An 8084-nucleotide genomic window follows, 5' to 3' on the forward strand; every position below is an offset into this window, starting at 1 on the left:
AGCATATAAAGCATTTAGAATAGCAACTGGCACATGGTTTGCAAGTATTCAATCAATGTTAGTCATCACGAAAACCACCACCCCCCTCGACTACTATAAGTTACCAGTCTTGTTAAGAAGCATCATAATATCAGTCAGAAATATCGTTGCAGCTGTTTTCTGTCCTTGAAATTTATACGGCACGATATCCTAGCATCACTTACATCCGAAGCATAACTCCACTTTGTAAAATAAAGTTAGTACTTCTTCTGAATTAGTTCAAAGTACAAATGTTCAGGTTTTGCTTAAAGAAATGAAAATATTCGTATAATTTGTATTTAGTTTTCTCTGTTAACAGATCATATGTGGATATTTGTAGTGAGGATTTTATATTAATACAATGATTGTTGCTAAATCAGTAATTAAGAGGGAAGCTTGTTATCCAGGAAAGAGCAGTGAACTTCATAGCAGAAATCGTGGTTTTATAACCATATATTCCAGCTTCTGACAGTGTGCTCATATACCTGTCTGACTAATTTTGACCTTTAAATGTTCTATAATCTCTGCCTTTGTGCATTTATCTCCTTGGGTGAGAGAAAATGGATACAGTTATATGCAGAAAAAACTGGCAGTTGTGAAATTGTCTTAATATTTCTCTTGAAGAATGTACAAATATGAGGCAAAGATGAGGTAAGAATTCTTCAGATTTCATTGTATGTAAGGGATCTGAATTCAGTTAAATGGCATAGAAGACTGATATGAATAAATTAAATGTTTCAATTATGGATTATTATTAATTTTTATTGAGGTATAACTGACATACAACATTATATGAGTTTCAAGTGTACAACATAATGATTTGATATTTGTGTATATTGCAAAATGATCACAAGTCTAGTTAACATCCATTACCACACATAGTTACAGATTTTTTTTCTCGTGATGAGAACTTTTAAGATCTACTCTCTTATCAGCTTTCAAATATGCAATACAGCATTATTAACTATAGTTGCGATGCTGTACATTTTGGATTATTGTTTTAAGTGATTGAAATATTAGTGCTTTCCTTTTCAGAGAGTCAAACTCTTAAGTATGCTTTTGGCAGAAGTTTTAAGGAGACAAATTTTAATAATGAGGTAAGGATTATTTTAATGAGTATATGAATTGTTGATATATTCATACATCTTTCCCCAATTCATAAAAATGGTTTGATTTACTTAACATTCGATTATAATTTGTTTATATTATTAATTTATTTAGCACATTCGTTTGGCATAAGGAAAAATAATATTTGTTCTGGAAGAGATGGCTATGTATTTGCCAAAGATGAGTACTATCTTCTAAGTGGAGGGAGAGGTGTCACTGGAAAATACGTGTCCAGTTTCCCAGTGGGAATGCTTCCCAACCCCCTCCTTGTGGTTAAGCGCAGTCATGTGACTGAGCTGTAGCCAATGAACTCCTCCTCCAGCAGGCTCGCCCCATAAAGCTTGTCCCTGGTTCACTCCTTCTGCCCTTTTCCATTTCTGGCTGGCTGGTTGGAGAAGACCCCTGGGGCGACCTTAGAAACCTTGTGAGCTGAGTTCCTGGCTGACTGGGTGGGAGAGGCTCTCCTGCCAGCCCGGACTTGGAATACCCACATTGGATATTAAGAGGGTAAAATTAAATTCTAACTGTGTGAAACCATTCAATTGTGGGAGTTATTGCAGTAGCTTACATCAGTATATTTTCTCAGCTACGCTGAATTGTTACAAATTAGTATAATCCAAAGTTATAATATTGTACTGTTTATAGCTCTTATAACTGTTATATTCTTATATGTTTTAGCCTCAACATATCGCAATAGCCTTTAACAGATAGATAATCTCACTTCAATGATAAGGAAGCTGCATTACAGATTTTAAAAATTTCTTTCTTAATAAAATATTAACTTCTGGTTCCTCTTTCACATCTTGTTCAATTTTACATAATCCTTAGTTAACATTGCAAACATCTTATACACCTCTGTACTACTTAAAATGAAAGAACTTGCAATTCTCTTAGCCCGGGGAATAAAATAAAACTCTCCAAATCTTGAAGTGTCAGAAAAGAGATCCAAGAATAATGATTCAACACTATACTCCTGACTCTACCCCAAATCTTTTGGTAGTTTGCATTTCCCCAGAAGCAAACCCTGAAATAAGTAAAGTTCAAATTATTCATTTGAGAGATCATTTCAGGACATGCCAGTAGAGAGTGGGGAAGTCAAATAGGAAGGAAAGGCAGCCAATGACAAATTCATTAGCAAGCAGGTTATGACTGGGCATAACCAGATGTTGCTCTGGCTGAGAAAATCTGGGTGCATTTCAGACTCACCGCCAGGTGGGGAGAGCAAGCTGGAATATTTATACTTCCTTCCATCAGTGGTTGAACGATGTTCCCAGGGGTGTTAATTCTTAGGCATTTCTAGGACATGGTGGCTTTGGAGCCAGATAAAATACACAGGTAACAAAACGCAGGTGTAGGAAAGCAGGTATTAGAATAGTAAATATGGGGGGATTTGAGTGGGGTCCCAACAGAGGTAGTTCCCCACTTCAAAATCTTACAGAATAGGAAGCATAGAAATGGAAAACTATAAAATGTTGGCATCTTCGGTTACCTTTTTATTTTACAGCGACCTGTACACATTTCTCTTTTTAGCCTAATTTTTATTCCTATAACATCAAGACCAAAATTTTCATTTCTTCTGTGTGAATATTTCTTCTGGTATCTTATCCTTAAGATATACCATATGGTTTGGTCTCCTGGACATCTGGTTTTCTGTAAAAAAAAAACCCAAAAATGTTTCTTAGTTTTGCTCAGTGATCTATATATCAGTTCCTTTACCATAATCTTGATTTGGACAGTTACATTAATTTGGTTTTGCTAAAGGAATGATAGAGTATAAATTTAAATCCTGAAGAGGAGAAAGAAAGAGAAGATATTAAAAATCATGCTTGTGACTCCAATTTCCCTGGCAGAGCAGATATCACTAAAGGATGACGTCATTCCCTTCAAGAGACACTTCACCCTGAGCTTCAATCACGCATTTGTCAATATCACTAGCCCTCATGTCCTGTCCTCCTTCCATTCACTCTCTTTACAATTAAAATCACAATTTTTGATCAGTTCAATAGGCTACCTTCTCTTCCTCTATTCTTGGGCTACAGAATCATTCTATAGAAGCTCACAGATGAGTCCTATTGCCATTTATTGTCTCAGATTTCATTTGCACCCTATAATGGTGTCTGGTAATGCTTGCTGTCTCCTTAGTTAGCTCTATTGCTAATTCTCCACAGAGAGAAACAATTTTTGTTAATTACAACCTTTTTATAGCATGTGTCAGAAAACCAACATGAACTAGCTTAAGCAATCAAGGGAATTTATTAAAATCTTTTTAGGCTGTCTCACAGAATCAAAGAACTGGGAATAGGACTGGTCTTCTGTTGCAACTGGAACCAGGGGATTAAATTCCATTTCTCTCCCTCTTCTGCTTATTATCTTCTTTGGGAATCTATCTCATTTTTTTCTCTGCAGATCACATATGCATTTTGTTCCATATGGTAAGAAACATGTGGGAAACACAATGAAAAGACAATAGGATATGGCATCCAGGCTTCCATTTTAAAACCCAGATTATTAGAAAGACAGTGACTTTTACAGCACAGTTCCAGAAATTAGGCAAATACTGTGTTTGGTGACACTTGAGTATGGCCCAGTTCTGGGCTAATCAACTGTGGCCAAGGAGGCATATTTGTGATACAATAACTGGGCACTTCCAGCGGGAACAATACGGATGGAGCAGAGCGGACAAACCAGCTACTGGAACTATGAGGGTGATGGACAAATACTATCATAGATAACTGACTCATTAACCTTTTCTATTTTCCTTAGATTGTAAATTCACCATCCTTCTATTCTTCTCCAAAATGACCTTACTTTCTATTTCACGAAAATAGTTTGAACTTGTACCTAAAATTTCTGTTGTTCTTTCTTTTACCCCTCCCCCTTGTATAATAAAATATTTACAGTATATTTATGGTGAATTTCTAGGTCTTCATTATTTATGGTCTGTCATATTGTCTGTGAACTGGTCCCTACAACTCTTGCCTTTACACTATCTGTTTCAACTCCTGTAGTACTGCCAGATAAACCTTTCGAGTCAACGGTTCTCTCCATCATGTTCTCTTAAGAAAGTACCTTCTTGGGATTCTTATTCTAATAACATAAAGTAAAAAAACAAAAAACAAAAAAACAAACCTATTTAGTTTGGCATTCAGGGTCTCTAGTCCATAATGTTATAACATGCTTCCCCAGTTTTATCGCTTATTACTCCCCTATATGTACGTATTATACCTTAAATGCTTTTGTTGATTTCTTTAACAGATTCTGAGTTTTCCCATTCAGTGCCTTTCTCCTTTTGTTGCCAGTACCTGCAATTCTAATTTTACATTTTGAAATCTCACTCACCTTTCAGGACTCATACGAGTAACCAACTCTTCCGAAATGCTTTTCTTCATGCCTCTACCAAAATAATCTCATCTTTTTACAAAGTCCGCTGTTTTTTGTACTCTGTCTTATATTGTGGCCACTGGGGTACTCATGCTAGTCCATCCATTACCCTAAATTTCTAACTCAGACATTGCATAGAGCCCTCTGTGCCTTCAAAACATGAGGCTTATTTGGAATAAAATTGCATAGACTTTGTGTGATCCAATGGAAAATAAATGCGTTTTCAAATTTTCTCTGTTAGACTCCACTTGCCCACAATATTTGCCACAAATATAGACTTTCCTGAAGTTTGGTTATGGGCTTTACTTGAGAGGTTTACATAAAAATGCACACATAGGTACATGTTCTTACTTTAGCATCCTTTCTCCATCTTGTGGATTCTTCACTTTAACATCCATTTCTCTTCTGCTCCTTTAGTTCTTTCATGGGAGTAAAACAGCGACAACCTCCATGGGTCCCACTTTCTTCTTTAGAGTCACTTCTCTCCTCTGAAGCCTTGGCCCAGGCCACATCCTTCTTATACATTTTACTGAATTGTAGGCAGGAGCTGGGTCTTTATCATCCTTGAATCTTCTGCATCCTTGAATCATCAGCAACCACGTCTCATGCACACTTGAATTGCTAAGTGACATTGAGTGACTCAGATGTTAAGAGTTCCATTGCTTCAACACATATAAGTAATTTAGGGACAGAAGCAAAACTAGAGAACTATGGAATACATATCAAACTTTCAGCTCTGCCTTTAAACGTGTAAGGGTTCTAGCAATTATGACTATGCTCCTCTGTGAATTTAGCACTTTTCTTTCTCTGTGGGGTAGGAAAAAGTAAGAGGGAACTAAATATGTGATATAAATTAGATTAATAGCTTGTATGGAGAAATATATTAGAGGAGAACATTTATTTTCATAAATAATTTTGTTAGCTCAGTTCCTGGTTTCACTTACCTATAGTAAGTGTCTTCACTATAAGATATTTTCCATGTCTTGAAATTACTTTAATGAGTTCTCTTATTTTCCCAAGTGTAAGAAGAATTAATTCTTCATGATGTCAAAATTAGGAAATTGTTTCAATGGTTTGGATTACAAAACTCATCCATGTCCTAATAAAGAACATTGTTCTCTATGACTGAATTAATTTCTGCATGAATGTGGCTTTCAGGATGGTGTACTGGAGGTAATCTTAAGTTTCCAATAATTTCATATTACTTACATCTTACTCACGGAAAACTGTCTTAAAAATAACATTATTTGAAAGGATAGAAACTTCAAAAATCAACTTAAAACAATAAATGTGGACTTTTCTCCTTTAGCACGCCAAATTTTAATGTTACAGGAAATAGGTCATTGAAGCACATTTTACCAGATATTATTCCCCTGAGTATAATAGATACGCATATTTTATTAGTCAAGTTTGGATTAGAGAAACAGAGCCACTAGGAGTGATAAAGACTAGGGGATTTATCGTAGAAATTTGACGTTACACACTTGTAGGAGCTGGTTAAACAGTTTATATAAACCTGTTTTTCTACAGTGGATGCTGGGCCTGAAGTCAGCAGGGCAGGCCATTGGTAAGGAAAGATGGTGAAATTGCTGAGGGCCAGGATAAATTTGTACCCATGAAAACTAGCTGGAACCTATGTAGGTCTCTCACCATCGCCAAGCCTCAACATCAATGTTGCTGGTGACTTGAGTATAAGGCTGGTGCCCTTCACCATGGATCTAAACACCTAGCTTTCCTAAAAGTCAAAGAAACTGAAGGGAAATACCCAGCAGGAGTTGGAAGAGCAAGTTCTAGTGCTGCCTCAGGAGCTGCACACACTGACCCAGGATTCCTGGGAAACTGAGGGAGGAGACTAGTGGGTTGTAGAGTTTCTGTGGGTTGGCTAAGATGCACTCAGGCAAAGTGAGCCAGTAGATCAGAAGCAACTTGCCGGGGTTGCAACAGCTCCTGATGCCTGGCGTGGACCTTCCTAGTGTAAAAGGATATGGCTGCTACTCCTTTCCACCTTCTAAATGTCACCAGAAATATCTCTTGTGGCCCAAAGGAACTTGGAACTATGCAGGGAAAGGAATTCTGAGAATCATAGTTCCAACACAAATGAGCCAACACAGTGTGAAACATCTTGCATATGTTAAAAACAAAAAAAAATGAAATAAAAATCCAAAAAATCTTGTTTTCTCCATGGAACAAAGACAATATCTTTTGGTCAATATTGTGTTTTTATCAGGATTCTCATCATTGCTTCAGCGCCTGCATAAGACAGCATCTTAAGAAGTATCATCCAGGTCACCTTGCCTCCAGACACACTGGGTATGATTTTAATTGCCAAGGATATTAAGAGAAGATAAGATAATAAGAGAAACAACAGCCATATGATGTAGTAATTGTCAGTCTGGGACCTGAAAGCTTTAAGAAAGATATCTGGCAATAAGGACTTAGAGACTTGCATGTTTAGCTTCTTCATCCATAGTGACCTGATGGGTGTGTTTATCCTGATGGTAGAGATCTTATGTTCAAATTCAAACTCCACCTGAGAGGACTGGAAGAGTAAGTTGTTTGGGCAGCCTGATAATGAACCAGGTCTGCCTACAAACCATTAGTGTAAAGTGCAAGGATACCTGTAACACACAAGGCAATAAACAAAGAGCAACCTTGTGTGGAATGTAGAAGCAGCGTAATGCTGACAAATTGCCTGAGGTTTTGAAAGCAATTTACTGAGAAAGCTTTTACAGTGGCCCACTTTGGAGCCACTGATAATTAACCAAACAAATAATTCAAAGTATGTCCAACTGGTTTCATCAAATTTCCTTAGGGAGTTGCAATACTTTAAATTCCATGTTATGAGACTGTTGGATCCGTATCTTCAACAGTAGCATGTAAACACACAGGACTTGATTCACCATCATGTGGGTAATAACTTAAGATCAATATTTTAAATGATGTAATAGAAAAGCAGCAAGGAATCACTCATAAGTAATATACAGCAATTGAACCTTTGTTGTGGGCATATGGAGCCATTATGAATTATGCCAAGTCTATCGATTTATGCTTACACAAATTACTGAGTGATAAAAGAGACAGCATTTTCTCATAATAGCAATGTAGTTTCATAACTTATTAAATACTATAGATTTATTCCTGTATGACAACAAGAAACCAAAAGTATTATTCTCACCACTTACCCATATGGGGTCTGAATTTAGCAGCTGATGTTTCTGCCTTGCAGGAACTTTCAGTGTTTTCCTCTATCTTGATGTGGAGAGGTAAAGCTTGCCATCTGCACACTGTGTGGCAGTAGGGAGGAAACCTGGGCTTTAGAACCAGAACATCTGCTTAAGGGAGGTGCCTTGTTCTAGTCTCTGTGTCTGTATAATGGAGGAGGAGGTGTCATTGGTCCTCCCTCACTGGGTTACCCTGAGGATCGCCGAACGTAGTAGAAGGCAAAGTGAGTCATAAATAGTAAACTGCTACAAAAATGAGTTAATTTCTGATTTGTGTCTCAGGGGCATAGTACCTCAAGGGCTAGTGACAAAGGATAACCATTCATGCAAAAGGACCTAAATCAACATGTCTCTGTT

At 37.1% G+C, this 8084-nt stretch overlaps 1 long non-coding RNA gene across 1 annotated transcript; it reads right to left on the bottom strand.

Moving 5' to 3' along the window:
• Window positions 1–756: 756 nt before the first annotated feature.
• Window positions 757–7877, bottom strand: LOC139046572 (uncharacterized). The gene is made up of 3 exons (XR_011506723.1): window positions 7689–7877; window positions 4858–5127; window positions 757–2775 (listed from the first exon to the last, which is right to left on the bottom strand). It is a non-coding gene; the product is annotated as an uncharacterized lncRNA (long non-coding RNA).
• Window positions 7878–8084: the final 207 nt, after the last annotated feature.

Source organism: Equus asinus, chromosome 11 (genome assembly GCF_041296235.1).
Source record: "Equus asinus isolate D_3611 breed Donkey chromosome 11, EquAss-T2T_v2, whole genome shotgun sequence".
Classification (NCBI taxonomy): Eukaryota; Metazoa; Chordata; class Mammalia; order Perissodactyla; family Equidae; genus Equus; species Equus asinus.